General features: G+C 34.6%; 2 long non-coding RNA genes across 4 annotated transcripts; one reads left to right on the top strand and one right to left on the bottom strand.

Moving 5' to 3' along the window:
* Window positions 1-2,318, bottom strand: LOC101742405 (uncharacterized). Of its 3 annotated transcripts, none has more exons than XR_009975918.1 (3): window positions 2,109-2,318; window positions 883-1,579; window positions 1-776 (listed from the first exon to the last, which is right to left on the bottom strand). It is a non-coding gene; the product is annotated as an uncharacterized LOC101742405 (long non-coding RNA). The 3 variants fall into 3 exon arrangements; XR_001139903.4 differs by having other exon boundaries at window positions 1,391-1,579; window positions 2,109-2,272; XR_002431047.3 differs by having other exon boundaries at window positions 1-1,579; window positions 2,109-2,287.
* A 15,811-nt stretch (window positions 2,319-18,129) lies between these two features.
* Window positions 18,130-20,954, top strand: LOC110385804 (uncharacterized). Its single transcript, XR_002431055.2, has 2 exons — window positions 18,130-18,374; window positions 20,449-20,954. It is a non-coding gene; the product is annotated as an uncharacterized LOC110385804 (long non-coding RNA).
* Window positions 20,955-21,265: the final 311 nt, after the last annotated feature.

Genomic DNA, 21,265 nt, shown 5'->3' with positions numbered 1-21,265 from the left:
TTGTTTTCTTTATTTACATTTATTTATTTCCAGCATTTAAACCAATTAATGAAACGCGTAAAGCACGATTTTGTTTCTACGTTACTAAGTGATAATTGTGGCGTTAATGGTGTTTCAGTTATTGCTAAATATTCACCCCATTGCGCGGGCCTAAGTAATGCCGCCGCGTTTCTCGTCCATAGCATATCTTGTTTAGTCACTTTACTATCAATGTTAACACCGCAGTTGAGATTATCCTCTTCCATATTACTTAAAACAAAATCTGTAATCGCGGAATTATTGTTGTCATTCTCTTCAATAATCCAGTTGTTGCATTCTAACTTTTCGATTGGATCAGTAATTTTGTCCTTTGTAAATGTGCGTTCCATAGTTATATGCGGTTTCCGTAAACGCTTTCTTTCGATTCGCGCTTCATTTGTGCCGAAATCTTCATGAGACGTGGTACTTTCATTGAAAGGTTCAATTTCTTCGTGGATTTTTGCAAGCTTATCATCCCTGCTAGCTGTTGAGGACGTAAAAATAGACTTGAAGTGTAATTTCTCGTCTAAACGCTTTTGGACTTCTAAGCTCGGATTCGCAGTAGTGGAAGTTTGTTTATCTTGTTTTTTGGGGTGAGAACGTAATTCTATGTCACCAACGAATTCTGCACATCTTCTACGGCTTCTTTTGTTAAATCGTGGCGATAAACCCATCTGAGTAATCAATTTTCTAGATTTTTCATTACTGTCATCGGAATCGCCGGTATCTTGATCAGGGAACCAACTGTTAAATTGTTTCTGTAAAGAGTTGCATACGTTTAACATTTCGGGTCTAACGGGTTCTGTTACCTCTGTGAGTGTAGAGAGAGTTTGGCCTAATGTCAGATTCAGTCTAGGAACGTACGTGGTTGGAATTGGTGACGGCAGCCTAGATGTTTCTGTACTGCTGCTACTTTTAGTCAAATCGTTAACATTAAAATCGCGAGAACTAGAGCTACTTGTTTCGTTCGAATAATTTATTGGTTCATAATCAGATAGCAAATTTTTATTTTTGTATGAATATATCCAGATAGTTTTCTCATGATCTTTCGTATTAAATGCGTTCATAGTTTTTTGATAATGATCTTGATTCCAATTTACGGTTTCACGATTTATGTCGCCGCTTGCAGCAAATAATTCGATGTCACGATCTTCATATTCCGAAGAGGTGTCAGAATAGTCGAAGTGTCTATTGACTATCGTGAAACAATTAATTTCGCGATTGAACGCGACTCTTTCTTTCAGAGGGCTAATATTTTTAGTGCGTTCGTCACATTTATTTCGATTTTGTTTGTTGTAATCATTAATTCCAAATTCCTTTGTGAAGCTACATTCTGGTCTGTCATTTAGTGTCTTAGTAACATTAAGATTACCCTTGACATCGTGTTTCTTCCGTACGTTATAATTCCAAGATGTTTGTGGGTCTGGTGATTTGGGTGTCAGCGTGCTACATGACGAATCTAGTTCTATAATTTCCATGGTATTAACTTCATCTTGTGTCCAAATCGACCGATTTAGTATTCCTGTATATTCAATGTAGTCTCGTGGAGTATTACTAATATCTACAAAAAATATATATTCATAAGCAAAGGTGAGTTAACAACTATAGGTAAACTAGTTACCATTCGATACCATTATCTAAGGCACTTATTTGGAAAAGTAGGGCCGAAGTAGTCTCTAGTAATTTTCGAAGAAGAAACTGGTTCCATTTAGAATGTTTCTTCAAAGGCAATAATACTGCTGAGTGTTGTCTGTGGGTACAGGCAAGAGTCAGCGCGAGATTTGACTGGTAGCGTTCTCTTTGTTAGAGGTGAAGACTGAGACGCTACGAGAACGAAGTAATTAAGTCTGTTTGCACAAGGATTATAATGACGGCAGTAAAAATAAGCTTTCAGGATATATTCATTGCGTTATAACTCAGACCTCTACCGCTGATTATTAAGAATAGAAATAAGAGCTGAGTTTAAGGGTGGTAGGTAGAACGCTGTGCGCTCAGCAAGATAGAATTATGATGACTCATTAAATTTTATACTTTTTTTTTAATTAAAGGAGCAATGCTAAAGCTAAAGTTCAGGTGTGAAATTCACTTACGATTAAAAATATTGCTGTTCCGATTAATATTGTAACGCGATCCCATTCTGTTCATATGAAACTATGTGAAATAAACACAAGATGTAAATATGTGTATTTGCCATTTGTACCGACTTTATATTATTAACGTTTATTGAAACATCAATCGCTTTGTCAATACGTAAAGAGGTTTCATTTTGTGTTTTTTCTTAAATTAGGTACATATAATAATATGTTCGTTGACCGAAGTAAGCTTGTTCCAGTAACCACTTAACACCAGGTGGGCTGTGAGGTCGTCCACTCATCTAAGCAATAAAAAAATGTATACAATTTAATAGGTATAAATTATATAGGTTTTTTTACATAATTCACCTATAAAACTACATTAATTAAACATCATTAAGATTTTAGCCACAGAGAAACATTTTGCATTTTAAAAATTAAATTAGATTACACTCTAATTCTATTACATATTAAACTTCACCATATTGTTGGTAATTTACTGGTGGTAGGACCTCTTGTGAGTCCGCACGGGTAGGTACCACCGCCCCGCCTATTTCTGCCGTAAAGCAGTAATGCGTTTCGGTTTGAAGGGTGGGGCAGCCGTTGTAACTATACTGAGACCTTAGAACTTATATTTCAAGGTGTGTGGCGCATTTACGTTGTAGATGTCTATGTGTTCCAGTAACTACTTAATACCAGGTGGGCTGTTGTGAGCTCGTCCACACATCTAGGCAATACAAAATAATAATAATAATAATAATAATAATAATAATAATATCGCGTAGAGTAAATTGCTTAGTTTTTAGCAGAGGACAAAACTGAATTTACCTCCTAAGGACTTTGTCAAACATACCTATATCATGGAATGTTTTCATAAACAGTCAATATAACGTATTGTATACGTGTGTAGGTATACGTAGATTGTACGAAACATAATTAATTAATTAATATTTTTTAATTAATTATTAGTTAATTAATATATTAATTAATAATTATACCTAATATTGATTGCCTCGTTGATCCATTAGTTAGTGTTCTTTATTGTAAAACGAAGTCCGAAAAGAAATATTATCTATGCCGATAGAAAATAGTATTTTTCGTAAGAATTTGGAGTTCGAGATATGGGTCATGCTTAACGTAGCGGTAGGCAGCGGCTTGGCTCTACCCCTGGCATTGCTGAAGTCCATGGGCGACGGTAACCACTCACCATCAGGTGGGCCGTATGCTAGTCTGCCTACAAAGGCAATAAAAAAAAGAGTGACCTTTTTTTTTCGTGTCAAAGCGGGACGCCTACAGAATTTCGTATAGGTATAAATAAATACATTTATATAGGGTACGTCGAAAATGTAATATTTAAGTGCAAAATAAAAAATACTTATGGTTTGAAAAATGACTTCACTGTCATCTTCATTCTTACACCAACTTGGCCTTAAAATAATATTTATAAATAATTTCGCAACAAAAAACTACTTTTCTACAGCAAAATTAGGACCTTACAATAAGGATTTCGGATAAGTATTTAGGTACGGTATTATAAGGTAAGTATTTGGTAAGTTTCTATTAAACACATGGACAAAAGATAAATGAAAGTGAGACATTTTTGTTCTCATTGGGGACAACGGGACGGACAGCCTGAAAGCGGAACAATCCCGCCCAAAGCGGGACGTATGGTCACGTTAGTCATGCTACATATGAACATCTGGTGCACTGTCTTCGGTATCCCGTTGAATTTTAGATGTTAAATAACTTATTAGCGCGGCTCTGGAGTGCTCGCTGTCGGTGGAAGACCAGTGCCGTGATACCGGATGGATAATCGATGAGCCGGTAGCTTGTTCCGTGCATTATTATTTTTCCTGTCTTTGTGTTAGGCTTGGAGAAAAATCTCGACATCAGATGATAACTCTCGTTAGGATGATCGACTAAAAATCAGATTAAACTAATAAGATAAAGATAATATTATTATAAGATAAGAAATAATATAAAGAAGAATATAATAATAAGATAAATAAACATGCCTGTATTAGAAATACTTATACGTTTATTTAACTTCAAATTCAATTTTGTAGACATGAAATTCAATTTCTATTCCAAGGTTAGATTTATTTTTATTATTCTTTTTAACTAAACAAAAAATAACAATACTAAAAAATAACAAAAAGAAGAAAACGCCAAAATAATTTAGATAATTTAATATTAATTATTTAGATAAATTAATTTAATTTAATAAATAATTTAGAGATGTAATCATCTTAATTAAATTTTTTCAAGTTAATCATGAATTTTCAATCATGAAGACAAATATTGACAAGTTTCTTCATTAAATTCATAAAAGAATATGGCATTTTAAGGCACCGAGGTCAATCAATTTAAAACCTTTCTCGGTTGTAAACGTTAAAAGCTATTTAGTTTTGACTAAAAGCTGTAGGTACTCGATGCGGTGAGGGCACACGATAGCGACGGTAGTAGCGCCACTGTTGGCGAAACAAAGTGTAAATGGATTGATTGCGCCAATTCCGTCTCACAAAGGGAGGAAAATTTCATTAAAAGCTCCGTGGCGCGGGCCATTTGGCAAGCACTTAGTCCATTAGGAGCGTCCAAATAACGTTACCTTGGTGCGAGAGTCAGGGGCGGCTGCTGAACTATTTCGAGCAGGGCGGGGATAGTTGCTTGTTTAGGTGTGATGCAACTAATTGTGTAACACGATATATTTTGTTTACAGATTGTACCATTCAATTTGTATTTCATAATATGTATGTGTAAGAGAAAAACGATATTAAACATTCGTAATGTAATTAACAGAACATTTACAGATTATTAAGTCGTTCTAAGCGTCTGATTGTACAATTTTCAATATTTCACTTGTGATTTAAAAGATTTAAATAATTTAAATTTAGGTTGATTATTTGAAAGGCATACAAAAATCAGGAAATCTGCGTCAGAATGCCGCACTATTTCAGAGGCACGAATAGTCAAAAAAAAAAACAAGATGCGCTACACTATTTTCAGTATATCTTAACGCAGGCATAGTGCGAAAAAATTGGAACCAAATAATTAATTTGAAATCACATAGAGGACGCGGGAAAAGCGAAGTTAGACGCCGTACACAGGGGCGAAAGCTTTAATTAATTAGATTGCACTGTGCTCGAGTGGCCGGGCTTTCATTGCACGCGTTAATTTGCAAATTAGACGACGACAAAGCGGCTTTATTCGCTCCATTAGGCTTCTGACGTACACCTATGAAATTTAGATATTTCTATTTAATACGAATTATCGCTGACAATTTATAATATGCTTTTATTATTAGTTTCAGACGTTTGTAACGGAATCTTTGAACATTATTTTGATCCCCTTCAAAACGTCGGATTAACTCGAAATTTGGTATACTTATTAAGGATCGACAACAGTAAAATATTAAAAAAAATATTGAAAAACTAGATATTCAACTAAAAAATGAAAAATAAATAATAGTTTAAAAAAACTAACAAAATACCATTACAAAACAATTATTAATTCAAATTATTTTTTTATTTTGTAGTTGGATTTTCTATGAAAGCGTATTTTATTAATTTTCTTAAACTATTATTTATTATTCTTTATTAGACGTGACGTGAAATAGGATTATGGAAATATTGATTTGAAAAATTGAAACGTGCAACAGTTAAGGGGTCCTTTACGTAAAATATTTCTTGAATTTGCTCGGATCTTGGATTGTTTGCGATCGCGTTTTGTTCAACCGATTGAAATGAAAATGTAAAAAATACTTTAGTTTTTAGTGCTTTACGGAATATTTCTTTATCTTTAATAAACGGTACATGGCGCGCGAGTAAACAAGTACACACATTAAGGACTGTCCCCGCGATGTCCTGTCCTAGTATTGATATCTAAATTATGTTATAAGTTATAATATTAAGTCGATCTACCTGACGTGCTTTTTTAATAATATATGTATGTATATAATTTAAAAACTAAAAAAAAGGAAACCTTAGTCGAACTAACAATTGATTTCATCTTTTTTTTCCTGTTGATACTAGTCAGGATATTAGAGAAAAGTTAATTTTTGTATTGTCATCAGTCCTTGTTGCGTGTTCAAATTTACTGTTAATCGGACGTCAAAGATTCATTTTATATACAAACAAACACATAATATGTTTATATATTATTATAAGTATCAAGCTAATAAAAAACGTGTTAAAAGAAGTAAAATGGTACTATGATTTTCTATGCTGAACAGTTCGTTAGGTTTTTTTATTGCTTAAATTGGTGGATGAGCTCACAGCCCACCTAGTGTTAAGTGGTTACTGAAGCCCATAGACATCTACAACCTAAATGCCGTAACCCACCTTGAGATATATGTTCTAAGGTCTCAGTATAGTTACAACGGCTGCCCCACCCTTTAAACCGAAACGCATTGCTGCTCCACGGCAGAAATAGGCGGGGTGGTGGTACCTACCCGTGCGGATTCACAACAGGTCCTACCACCAGTAAAAGGTAAGCTCTCTGAAAATTATAGTTTCATTTGGTTCACATTATTACGTAGGTATGTCTGTCCGTCGTAACTTTATGAATGGTACAAATTCATAAATGAGCAGGTAATCACCGACATAATCTTAATCTATTTTTTAAGTAATTTACATGAAAACAAACCGTTGTCTTGATCTCACGCTTAAAAAGATAAACATGTTTAGTTCCAACTTGCTATCTAAGTGGTCCATCAAGTTTTACATAATTTTTGTTATACAGAAAACAATGGTTACCGTTCATAAAAAAAAAAAATCTAGATAAATTTAGTTTGCAACGGAAGTCAATGTTTGGCGCACCGGCCGACCATGAGAACAAAACCAAACAGAATAAATAATTACATTAATTTTTGTCTATCAAAATGTTTTTAATTGGTTTTAGAGTTGAAAAATACTGTAGTATGTGATTATCTAGCTACAAAGCTGTATATTTGGTTAATGGAAGAGTGTTCGAGATAAAAGCCAGAGCTATCGGTGCGGGATCTCTGAGATAATTAGAGGGGCCTTCGAGCGCCGCCTGACGCCTCTTCCTATACATGCCACTTAAAACTACACTGTCTTGCCAAACGTATGCCACACGACACACACATAACACAATATTGTATATACTTAACGCGTAAACACGTCTTGGAATACATTTCTAAACAATTCATAATTCTATATTTATTTCTTTGTCGAATACAAAGGTTCTCTCGAGTTAATACATTTTCAATTGACAATTTCCAATTTATTTATTTATTTATATTTATTTCTTAGATGGGTAGTCGCTCGCAGCCCACCTGATGTTAAGTGGTTACTGGAGCCCATAGACATCTACAATGCAAATGCGCCACCCATCTTGAGATATAAGTTCTAAGGTCTCACTCAGTATAGTTACAATGGCTGCCCTACGCTTCAAACCGAAACGCATTACTGCTTCACGGCAGAAATAGGCAGGGTGGTGGTACCTACCTGAACGGACTCACAAGAGGTCCTACCACCAGTAATTACGCAAATTATAATTTTGCGGGTTTCATTTTTATTACACGATGTTATTCGTTCACCGTGGAAGTCAATCTTGAACATCATAAATAAAATATAAATGATATATAATATGTAATAAGTAAAATAGAATAATAAATAATATATAATAAGTAAAATAGAGTTAATAAACTTTATTAATGTGTGTCAATAATTAGTGTAGTCAATGAAGATTGTTGAGAACAGCTACTTATTTTTTATCTATAGCAAAATCAAAATCAGAACATACCAGCCAGCTTTACATAAAAAAATATGTTGCATTAATTTAATATTTTTACGCTATCATAGCAAAGCAACTTGAAGTACTCGGGCGGTCCTAATCTTAACGCGTAATCATGTTGCTTTTAGTGAAATTGCTCTATAAATATTCAAGGAAGAAGTGGAAAAAATTAATAACACAGTATCGGACCGGTTTAATTGCGGACCACGTGTGCTTTGATGTTATAACATATGTGCCACATTTTAACGGAATTTCGGTGCGATGACTTGTGATTTATTTAATTTTTATTGATACTTCGCTGTCAGATTTAACGTCATTAAAGGTGAATAGAATTAGGTGGCAGACGGAAATGCGCTACAAAACAAGTTTCCTTCAACGACCGTATTTTGTATCCGTACCTTAACTTACTTTATCTAACACGATTTTAGCCTAAAGGATAAAACGTCCGGTGCATTCGTGTTGAGCGATAAGCCGGTGTCCGAATCCCAGGCGGGTACCAATTTTTCTAATTAAATACATACTCAACAAGATGTTCACGATTGACTTCCACGGTGAACGAATAACATCGTGTAACAAAAAGGAAACCCGCAAAATTATAATTTGCGTAATTACTGGTGGTAGGACCTCTTGTGAGTCCGTACGGGTAGGGACCACCACCCTGCCTATTTCTGCCGTGAAGCAGTAATGCGTTTCGGTTTGAAGGTTGGGGCAGCCGTTGTAACTATACTTGAGACCTTAGAACTTATATCTCAAGGTGGGTGGCACATTTACGTTGTAGATGTCTATGGCCTCCAGTAACCACTTAACACCTGGTGAGCTGTGAGCTCGTCCACCCACGACCCAAAACACGAACTTTAAAGACCAGCCCATGAAATGTGACCTAATATTTCTCGACGCTCTACTCAAGTCAACAAAAACAAAACTCAATATTAATTTACGAGTTTACAAAAGCGGTAGCTTGATTCTTATCGGCGTTCGATAAAACATTCGTTGCCCTTTTCGTAGGAATGATACGAAACTTGTCCGAGAGCTTTCAGAGGGCGATAAACAAAAGAAACGAACTATTAGGCATACAGTTTCCAGAGGTTAAAAACATTTTCGATTGACCCTTGTGTTTTATTTTTATATTAATTTAATCCTATTGTATCTTAGTTGAAGTGAAAACTTTTTAATTAGCGTTCTGATTTGAAACACGACGCGAAAAGTGAAACTAAAAAGAGACGTCTATAATATTTGGCCTGCGAGAGAATGAGATATGTATAATCTCAACTAATACTCCATCTCCATCTATAAACTCTTATTTTTATTGTTATATATGAGCTCACGGGTCTCCTACTGTCTAATACAGACAGACAGAAAAAACTTTCATATTTTCTCCGGTCTTTGTGAGTCCTAGACGTAATTAAAAATACTTTTATTATATATCGTCTCGCATCTTATTTGTCATAATATTGTTATCGCCCGTGGCTACGAAAACTCGCGAGATTAAACCGTAAAAGTACTTTTAATTACAATTGACTGAATAAGAGCTACCTTGAGTAACAAAATGAAATATTTGTGTTTCGCGGCATCTCAACGAACAAAACATTAAAATCAAAATATTTTTTTAAATTAAATTTATTTTTATCATGTAAACTGTGTTATCAAATGAAGTTTGGAGAAATACAATTTGTTCACACAATATAAACAATTGACGGTTAAAAAAAAACCTAACACGATTAATTGAATGATAGAAAAAAACGACCTCCAAATATTTGTGGCTCCGACGTATTAAAGTGTAAATGGAAACAATGATTTGACACTATTCGTGTAGAAATGTTTTTAAGGAAGCGACAGCGTTGCATCTGCTATCAGGCGAGGGACTAAAAAACAGTGGCTGTCCCCTCGTCGACACGTAATTGGCACGTTTTCACAAAATTACTGTTTAATATAACACTTTCTAGAGATAATAAGTTAATAGCCTCAATATTGGGCCAACGGTCCGTTCCATAACACTTAACGGTGAAAGGCAATCAGACTTAACAAAAAAATAGCCGACTAGGATATACTGCTACAGATAAAATTAGTAAAATTTAAAACAAAAACATTATTGCGGTAGATTTATTTACTGGTGGTAGGACCTCTTATGAGTCCGCAGGGGTAGGTACCACCGCCCTGCCTATTTCTGCCGTGAAGCAGTAATGCGTTTCGATTTGCAGGGTGGGGCAGTCGCTTTAACTATACTGAGACCTTAGAACTTATATCTCAAGGTGGGTGGCGCATTTACGTTGTAGATTTCTGTGGGTTCCAGTAACCACTTAACACCAGGTGGGCTGTGAGCTCGTCCACCCATCTAAACAATAAAATAAAAAAAATCAATTAACGAGATTACAGATTTGTATTTGACGAACTATTCATTACATACATTGGGATTTTAATGGATTTTCTGAATAGAGCATTGCTACATACAAATATAATTACATGCGGCTATTTATGTTATGGAGTTTATCCAACGCAATCTTAAGTTTGAACAAATTACTCACTTAGATAATAAGGTTATATACACATTGCCAAGAAAGACAGAGATAATCTTGAAAAATAAGTGATTATTGGCTGAAGATTGCCGGGGCGCAGTCCAATGTGCTGGCTTGAGAAGGTCTGCATCACCTTCGATTCAGAGTGGCCCAAGATAGGACGAGGTGGCACAACATCGTGAATATCCTGGATATTGATGGTGGTACCGATCCTCGGATATGAAGAGCACGAAAGACCAAAATTGGGGAGAAAGTCGGGAGTAAAAATATAAAAACCGATCTCACAATTTGCTTGGCATTGACGTGAGAACTTTTTTTAGATTGCCAAAGAAAACATTTCAATCAAGGCGTTAATTTAAAAACATTTCGAGAGTTGAAACAGCGCCGAAGTTTTTTTTTTTTTATAAAATAGTATTTCTGTGTCGAGTGTCAATTATTTCATCAAAGCGGCGCCGGCCCGATGTGGGATCGAAATGTTTTACCACTTCAGAACAATGAGTTTCTTATTGATTCGTTAATGCTTTTTTGTGAATACTACATATGAATTAAAACGAAAATCGTTAGTCTGGTGTGAAAAATTAAAAAGAAGATCAGTGAATCAACAATATAATGGACATTTTTGGCACTATTTTCCGCCAAGCTCCCTATTATTGTAACCGTGCGAATTGACAACCCGATAAAGATAACCAAGTCCAACCAAAAGTGATATGTCGTCTCGATGTTATACGACACGAAAAAATATTAATAGAATATTGAACACAGTCGAAGTATGATAGAAACGGTATAGTTTGTCGAGACTAGCTGTGATTAGTGACGGGAGCCACGTCGACTGATTACAGGCCGGCAAATGCGTTCACACGCTCACATATTATTCACATAGTTTACGTAATACTACGATATTTTAGTAAATGCATTTTTTTTATTGATCATATGGGTGAACAAGCTCACAGCCCACCTGGTGTTAAGTGGTTACTGGAGCCCACAGACATCTACAACGTAAATGCGCCACCCACCTTGAGGTGTAAGTTCTAAGATCTCAGTATAGTTACAACGGCTGCCCCACCCTTCAAACCGAAACGCATTATTGCTTCACGGCAGAAATAGGCAGGTGGTGATACCTACCCGTGCGGACTCACAAGAATGCATATTCATATTCAATTCAAATTGTATAAATATATGTATACGAGTATACTTCATGAGTTTCAGCAACTGAAGAGCGCAAAGTGATCTGTTATATATAATAGATGTTACAGTTTTGACTTTTAAACGTCATAGGTTTTTGTGATGGTCTGAAAATTGATACTTAAAATTAGATCGATTGATCTTAATCAAAAAAGTCGAAAAGTAAAAAAAAATTAACACTTCTTAAAATAATAAGGAAAAAGTTTTACGATTGGCGGTTTTATCGCTTAGAGTGATCTCTTGCAAGCAATGAAAAATAACTATTTCACGCAAAAAGAAATGGTCGTTTTCAATATCATTAAATGTCAACAATAGCTTCAAAGCAAATATGACGCAATTAAAAGTCTTTTTTTTAAATATACTTATTTACGTACACTTACATAAATGCAGTATAATAAAAATTCGAATAATAATTTTCTTCTTTCTAATCATTTTTATTAGCGTGACGAAAGATCATAAATTTAAAAATACTTTTTTATTGGACTAGTTGGATGAACTAGCTCATCGTCCGTCCTGGCCTAGTGTTATATAGTTAGGGTCCTAAAACCACGATACTTTAAGACAAATATTTTTCTGTATGGAAACTAGCGACATCTTGTAGCGGACGCCCCTAAACTTATATGTTATTAAAGTTAAGGCATTTAATTATTGCATAACATAAACACAGAAAATAATTTTATATTTTTTATAAAAAAAAACATAGTCTTTATTTGTTATAGACAAATTGACTAAATTTTATCAATTTGTGATTTCTGAAAATTTACAAAATCCTTCATTAAATATAAAATATAGGATAGGTAATATGCTACTGCCATCTACAGGAGCAATGAGAAACTAGTCGAAGCGAAGCCATCTAGTGGCCGACGCCCGTAAACATTTTTATTTAGTGCTTGAGTTGTTTAGCTATAACTAATTTATGTGTATTATCTGTGAAATAGTTAGCCTATAAATAATAATGAATGTCGCCATCGATCATCTCGTTCGGTAACGCTGACATAGCCTCTCAATGGTATCAGCATACGTAGAAAAAAAACCATCGACAATTAGAACTGAGAGCGGTATCACAATTGTATTCTTTAACGATCATGCCACCCTTTAACCGGATTTGACTTAGCGGTAGAAATAGATGGAATGGACATACCTACATATCTACACGTGCGAGCGTACAATATGGCCGATAATTTTGCATCTATCTATTATTTTACTTATGCTGAGAAGTTTTCTAACTGTTAATACAAATATATCGTAGAAGCGCTACGAACTACGCTACGCAGCTACGCCCTGCTGTCCAATTGAAATGTCTCTTTGAAATCCCCGACCTGAAATAATCAAAAACATTATCATCATTGAAAACTGAGCTTTGTTATGAATAAAGTTTGATTGTGAATTTATTATAATAAAGAAATCTGAAACTAGTCTGTGGTTGTTGTTTTCAAGTTCTAGTATTTTCTTTATAATTATAGATCCCGCTAAAAGTGTCCAGTGAATATTCTATTACCATTAAATCGTATTTTTCTTCTTGTGTTTTAAGGTACATTCTAATAATCCTATTAATGAGACCACTAACTAGTCATTAAATTATTAAATTAAAACCATGCTGTCAATGTTTTGCGGATTAAGAAAGAAGAAGTAAATAATTTACTATAGAAAAACTTACCCAAAAATTACTGCTTAAGTTCTTGTTTATAATATCACGGTGTTTAGAAACCGAAGTGCTGCAAATTTGTTTTACATTAAAAAGTTCCAATATAACAGCGATCAAAACTTTCTTATAAAAATGAATTGCTGTTCGTTAGTCTCGCTAAAACTCGAGAACGGCTGGACCGATTTGGCTAATTTTGGTCTTGAATTATTTGTGGAAGTCCAGAGAAGGCTTAAAAGGTAGATAAATATGAAAATGCTCGAAATTAAATAAAAATAACAATTTTGTTTTTCCTTTGATGTGTCCCCCGTCGGACGGATTCCTTTTGTTTGTTTTAAGTTTATTTTATACAAAAGTTTAGGTCTTTTATTTATCGATTGAGGCACTACGAAATCTGCTGGGTCAGCTAGTGAAGTATAAAAATAAGTTCAAATATTGAAAAGGTAATTGATTTTTTTAATTGCTTGTAGGTAAAGGAGTATATACCTCAGGAATACAAGGGGCAGTGCCGCTGCCTGCCGAATTTATCAGAGTATAATTTTAGGAAAACTTGTAATTAGTAGTATTAGGAAACGACGCAGCCTCTGACACTCCATATTCGATTTAAAATAAGTCACCACTGACGACAAAATAGGCCTTATCATCGTCTAATTACGAAGGCATTAGAAAAAATATCGTACAACAAAATAAACAATTTAAAAGTAAGTTTAGTTCAGTCAGTTACAAAAATAAAACCGGAGTGGTACTAATTGAATTGGTGGATTGCGTCAGCGACTTAGAATAGGGGCACTATTCAACGCTTTACAAATATAAAACAATCATTTGGACAGTTCAAAGAGCTCCGCGGTGTAACGCAACCTTAACGTGTGGTGTAAGTCACGAGCTGAACGAAAATAATAATAAACAATACACATTAAATGAAACCAAGACAATATTCTCTCAAGAGGCGGATTATCCGTAAGGCAAACTAGGCACGTGCCTAGGGGCGTGTAGTTACAAGGGGCGCGCGAGCTCAGAATTTTTAAATGAATAAAGAAAATAACATATCGACGATTAAGAAGTAAATGCTTGAACTAAATATCTTGGTCTACTAAATTCCAGGGTTTGATGATACAACATCATCGTAATTGCAAAAACAACTAGTTCAAATTTATAGTATTATGATGGCCATTTATGGCCGGTACAGGGGCGCCGATAAAGTGATTGCCTAAGGCGCTCTGGACCTTTAATCCGCTACTGATTCTCTGATGTTGTTTTGTTCTCGTCGTTGCCGATTCAACTGGGAAGCTTATTTTGGGCTCGTGGTATTTGGTAGTCAAAGTCACTTAACCGATGATGCGATCACGAAAATTTATTTCAAAAACTCTTCATTGCAAGCAGTGGTGTTGTATTTCGCTTTGATACGCCTTAAATAAGCACGTGCATTATTTAGAATACAAGTTAATTAAACATAATAATTATCTGATCATTAAAATTATATAAGTTTTTTATAACATACAATATATCGAGGGGTGAAAGGCTTGCAACTTTACAGGTGAGTTATTTAAAGTTTAAAATTTGGAAAAATTATCATAACAAAATAACTTCTTCAGTTATTTGAATAGAGTCAACTCAATTGAAGTTTGTTAAAAAAAAACATTGAATTTTTGGTAATAATAGCGAATAAAACGGACCTTTAATTACAAAGATAAATATCGCGTATTAAGCGAAATGTCGCTTATACCAAATAGCCTTTCACTCCTCCTTTTGAGGGTTCATAAATTGATTAATCACAATGTGCGAAATTCACAAACTAAATGACAAACGAAAATATTAAAATATTCGTTACGTTCACGATAATGTAATGTGTTCTGCATCAACCCTGTCCCGCCGTCTCAATAATGGTATAAAATGTATATAATGATAGTTATGTGTTAGATTTTTTAAGTTACTAACATAGATTATAAGTAATTATTACTAACAAAATGTTATGGTTTAAAAAAAAAAAAGAAAACTGAAATAAAGAATTAATAATAATAATAGTCCCGACTGGGCTCCGGCCGGGTCTGGGGTAGGGCGCCGGCTGTGAGCGGCAGGAGTTTTTAGTGTGGTTCAACTCTCACATACCCCATCTGCCGCGCGGGTGGGAATCCGGCGATTTTCTCCTGTTGAAAAAAAAAACTTTCACGATAAAGAAATAAAATCCGAATTTATTGACTTGCGCCACAAAGCTTGAGCTCGCGCCTCGTCATCACGCGGCGCCTTTCAATTCACATCTCAAACGTTTGGACACTCCCCCACAATGGGCCGAGCACAAAGCACCGACACGTTTGCCGGCTCGTTATGTAAAATCCACCAAACAATGCTGTATCGTTTTCTATAAGAACTCAATCGAATTAACAATGACTCTCGTACAATGCGAGCCCGCGTTTCGAGGCCTGTGTTTCAGTTGTAACTGGACATTTCGTCGGGCCTTTTATCTGATTGACGTCGATCGGCGATCAAGAGCTCTTGTATATTAATCGAATTACGATTTAAATGTGAAAATATTAAAGGATTTGTACCTTCTGTGAAACCTTGGTTGTGTTTCTGCAGTCAACGAACTGACTAACATATATAGCGTATAGTAGGTCAATTAATAATCTATATTAATATATAAATCTACCGTGGTTTTTTCGCGTGTTCCGTTATAACTACTGAACCGTGCATCCAACTGACTTGAAACTTGGTATCCATATAGAAAATACATTTATTTAATGGATAGGCTAATATTTATATGAGTGTTGGACTCCCTAATAATAATGACAATAAACAATAATGTTAATTTTAAATACGCAGCGAAGCGGGCGGGTACGGCTAGAAACTAATAAATTACCAATACATATTACTTTAAGATTATATTTTAAATTGGCTTTTCCCTTATTCTGTTATTTCGGTAAAATCTAATATCTACATCTAAATATTGTAATAGCTGCTTGATAGACTGATCTGTTTTATTTTATTTCTTAAAATAGATAAATCTGATAATTTAATGCGAGTTCGGCAGGACCTAAATATCGCAATAAAATACGAAGCGCCATCATTTAAAAACAAACAGAGAAATGTATTAAGGCCAATAAGAAGAAGTAACAAATACATTGAAAGCTCGAGTTTTATATAAAGCGTGCACACAGTACATAACAAAACATTACCACACAAACAGCGTGCCGCCTCCGACTCTCGCCTGCGCCCCGCGGCGCCTCACACATAGTTGCGACTAAATCACAGTATTACAAGTAAATAAAATATTCGGTTCTAAACGTCGATTCGTATCTTCAATAACTTGACAATAAAGCAAGCTATTAAGTACGTTATTTAGAATTGAGAGGTACTTAAGTAAAAATCAAACTTTATTACGGTCTTCGGTAAATACTTAATGGTAGTGAGCTGTGAGTTCATTAACCCGTCTACACGATAAAAAATCTGTAAGTGTCTGTAAGCGCATCACTTGAGAGTCACTGGAAAAATTTGGACAATTCAGGAAATGATCATGCAGCTACTTTGTTGTCATTGCTGGTATTAGTTTTATTTTTTATTTTTTATTGTCCGTGTAAGTAGAAGAGCATACGGCCCACCTGATGGTGAGTGGTTACCGTCGCCCATGGACTTCAACACTGCCAGGGGCAGAGCCAAGCCGCTGCCTACCGTTTTTTTTGAACAACAGCTATGACGACCACTCACCGCCATGCCGGCTGTGAGCTCGAATTCATATACAGGCAATAAAAAATAAATAAAATATTGCTTAGCATTTTTTATCAAATTATGCAATTATAATTTAATATTAAAAAAATAATAAAATAAGACCACGCTATATTTATAAACATTAACAAAAGCAAAACATTAACTCATAAGCTAGACCGCGCGAGAGAGAGATGGGCAGAATTTACATGATGCGCATGCAGTGTGACTTCACGCCGCGCGCTTATTCACAAACACTATACAATCGCAACGTTTGAATGTGTTGAACGCGAGCTACATGGTAGGCGGAGTGGGTAGTGTTAGGCTTTATTTTCGTTATGGAATTTCTTGATTTGGTCGCCGCGCTCAAAAAAGCTATGCTATAGCTTAAAATTAACATAATACCTGTTTGGTCAACAGTTAATAGTTTATTGAACACTGTATTTAAAGTAAACAACAATGACATTACTGTGCGTTTTATACTGTGAGAACTGAGTAGGAGTCGTAGCGTTACCCCGAGGCGTCGAGACGCATTTGCATATAGCTCCACGCTTTGAACGTCGGCTCACCTAATAGGCTGTATGCCAGACCGACGGTTACGTGTTGCGAAAGTCACGTTTTCACACATCCATGATTGTTATATATCATTGATGGTTGTATTTTGATTTACATTGATGTTTTAAGAAATTTTATGACCTGGTAACTAAGACCTTTAAGTCATCCTATTTTTATGAAAAATGATAGTATGGAGTGAAATGAAATGAAGTGAAATGAAGATGATTAATTTGAGACATTAATCAACTGTAAAAATTATGTAATTCCAATTGAGTGTTTGACAAAATTAATATTGCTATTATCTGATGGCGTCTTGAGTGTATTTTATTTGTTTGATACTCTCGACCGGGCTTAACCAAGTCGATGGTTTTAAGCATGTGTAAATATACATTGGTGGAATTGATTAAACATGTGTTAGTAAATTGTAAATTACGTAATATAACTCAAAGCAGTATCGCGAATTTTAAATTTGATAATCAAAAACATACTAATTTATGAAAAATAATTTCTAGCTGGGGACTACAATGTTTATTTCTACAAACTTATGCCAAAAATAGTTTAGATCAATTACTGTTTCATGAGTACATTAATTTGTTAATTCTTTTTGCACAAAAATATTTGTAATGACCCTTGAAATTTCTATTTAAAAAGTTAAGAATTTTACGTCATTATTTCTGTCATTCTTGCCTTGTACTTGTAACAAACACAATATTAAGGGCAACGTGCGTAATCGAGTTTTTTTTTTAATTCTTCGTTACAGTTTCATACAATTTCATGTTTACATTTGTCAACCTTTATACTATATAATTGAGATTAGGACCTCATGTCTCAAGGTGGGTGGCTGCGTTCATTTGGTGATGTCCATGTGCGCCGGTAACTACTCAACAACAAGTGAACTCGTTGACCCATCTATGTATGACCCATCTATAAATTAAAAAGGTAAAATTCAATATGAAGGATAGCGTGATAGAACAATATGGTTTTTTTAAAACGCTTTCATTAGCTTCATGCGTATGTTAGTATGTATGTATGTAACGGAAACTTTGAAAATGATTTTGATCCCATTCAAAATGTCGGATTAACTCGAAATTTGGCATATTTATCCTGGATCGATGACAATTCAATATTTTAAACAGTTACACCCGTTATCCTTACTAGGATAATCAGGATTAGAGATTTTTTGTTGGGACTAGCTCCCAATTTTGACAACTATTCCACAATATACAAATTAATAGCTTGTTATTGACATGTTAATGTTTTATTTGTAGCACCAATAAATGATAGTTTAAAAAAACCAAAAAACACGCATTTTTGTTTTTTTAGTTGGATTTTATTTTTGGAAAATCCAACTAAAAAAAAGAAAAAAAAGTAGTGCTTTTTAAAATGTTATGAAAATGATAAACCTTTTTCTACTCATATCTGTTAATAAAATATTTTTAACAATTGACACCACGCACCCCATGCTTTTTTACAATAAATTTAACTAGTTTCTATTTTTTAGTTAGATTTTCTATAAAACCTGTTTTTTTTTTTTTTATAATACTTTAAAAAAAATATTATAATTTACTGTCCGCGCAAAGGTAATTTAGTTCGAGTTAATAAATGCCACGGAAACTGTGTAAAATTATTTGTACATCTCAGTGTATATACAACAAAGTAAAAATGAAAAATAAAGCAGAAATTGTTTTTAAGATAAAGGTCATCGTCAAATTGATACTTCGCCACGGTGGTCTGTGCGAGTCCACGATCTCCAAAACTCAAGTTTCGGTGACTGTGGGTCGTGGAGAGTTCAACCCGAATGGCCAGAGTACTTTAACAGAAGAATTCGAAAGTAAACTACGTATGTCATGGGGCATGTAAACATCGGTATAGTGTTTTACAAGTGACGATACGATTCGTCTCGTCCCATTAACACTTTCGCGTGAGCAACATTTTACAACGTCGTGTTTTTAAAATAGACAATAAGTTTTAATAAATTTGAATTAAAAATAGTGTAAGAAAAAAATATTTTATTATAAAAAAGCGTGGGGTGCGTGGTATAAGTAGGTATAAATATTTTATGAACAGATATGAGTAGAAGGGTCATTTTGATAATATCCTGAAAAGCACCCCACGCTTTTTTTCTTACACTATTTTTAATTCAAATTCATTAAAATTTATTTTCTATTTTTTAGTTAGATTTTCTATAAAATTTTGTTAGTTTTTTTCAACTATTATTTATTTTTCATTTTTTAGTTGAATTTAATTTTTTTAAATTTTTTTTTAAATATTGAATTGCCATCGATTCATAATAAGTGTAGCAAATTTTGAGTTAATCCGACGTTTTGAAGGGGGTCAAAACCATGTTCAAAGATACCGTTACAAACATACATACATACGTCTGAAGCTAATAAAAGCGTATTAATTATGAAATGGCGCAACGTCATATGGCGGCCTCTAGATTATCATATTTATTTTGTCGGAACTTCTTTGGACGTCTATTTTATGGGCAAATTCCTATGACGCATCTACTTAGCGCCGCAACTCATTCAACACTAAACTAAACCTGGAGTTTTTTTTAACTTGATTTTCCGTTTTAGTTCTCCCTGGGCAGACTTACAAACAAACTCACGCTACAAATTGCGTACGGCGGATAAGCCGTAAACAGTAAAATATGGGAGATTAATCCGTTCAAGTAGTTTTAATTATGTGTACGACTCACAAAAACGGACAAAAATACTACACGTGGTGTTATCTGAAAGATAGTCACACAGCGTTGTGTCTTTTGCGTTGTCAATTTAAAAAACTATCAATACAGGATGTGGTGAGCTGGGACAAGTAACACGAAGTTAGAGTATTAAACGGAAGGCAGCGGCTTGGCTCTACCCTTGGCATTGCTGATGTCCTTGGGCCACGGTAACCACACACCATCACGTGGAGCATGTTCTCGTCAGCCTATACGGCAATAAAAAAAGTTTGGTAAGGTGACCACATGAACTATCTGTTTTTAACTTTATTTTTTGTCTATTTGCAGTAAAATAATCGCATCGTGAAGTAAAAATGGCGCCAGTCCTCTCGATGTCTCGTAGATCGAGTTGAAATGAACCTTGACACTCGAACAGACTCGAGAGGTTTGCTCTTCGTTTGAGACTCGTATTGTTACGTCACACGCATTGTATGTAACTGTTCTTGTTATTATTTGTACAAAACACGTACACGAAAATAAAGAAATGCGGGAAAATAATTGAAGACATGTGTGCATGAAGGGTGATATGATACAATTTAATAATTTTGAGAAAATTGCCAACAAGCTTTTGTTACTTGTCCTTTTTCTTCGTACATACTCCTTCGTCACATGTAATTTCTAAAAATAGCTTTTAAGCTTGGAGTATTAAGGTCTAATATCATTTATAGGCACATAACACCTTCGTACAATGTAAAAACTAAAAAAATCTTAAAAATGGTATACTTAACCCCTTCGTTCACTCATGTCTTCAGTTAATGAATACCATTGACACATTCTTAGCGATACACAATTTATTAATTTGTTTAATTAAATCACCTTGTAGCCTAAATTAGGCTAGATTGTAGTAGTATAGGAGATACTTTACGGCGGTAAAAAAAATTGTACCGTACATAGCTTAACTATTTAGGTGATGTAAAGATCACGCGTCTTACGCCACGCAATCAATGGTTCTGCTCCTACCATAGCTGAGGTTCGCAGGCGATGGTATCCATCAAGCGAACTGTGATCTATTTTCAATGTCGATAATTACAAATAATCTTTAAAACCTGCGCTATGGTTTCACTTCAAAAGATGCATGTTGCGACCCATGTCGGGTGAAAGAATT

This window comes from Bombyx mori, chromosome 21 (genome assembly GCF_030269925.1).
Source record: "Bombyx mori chromosome 21, ASM3026992v2".
In the NCBI taxonomy this organism is placed as follows: domain Eukaryota; kingdom Metazoa; phylum Arthropoda; class Insecta; order Lepidoptera; family Bombycidae; genus Bombyx; species Bombyx mori.
This window is presented reverse-complemented; position numbering and strand designations above follow the sequence as displayed.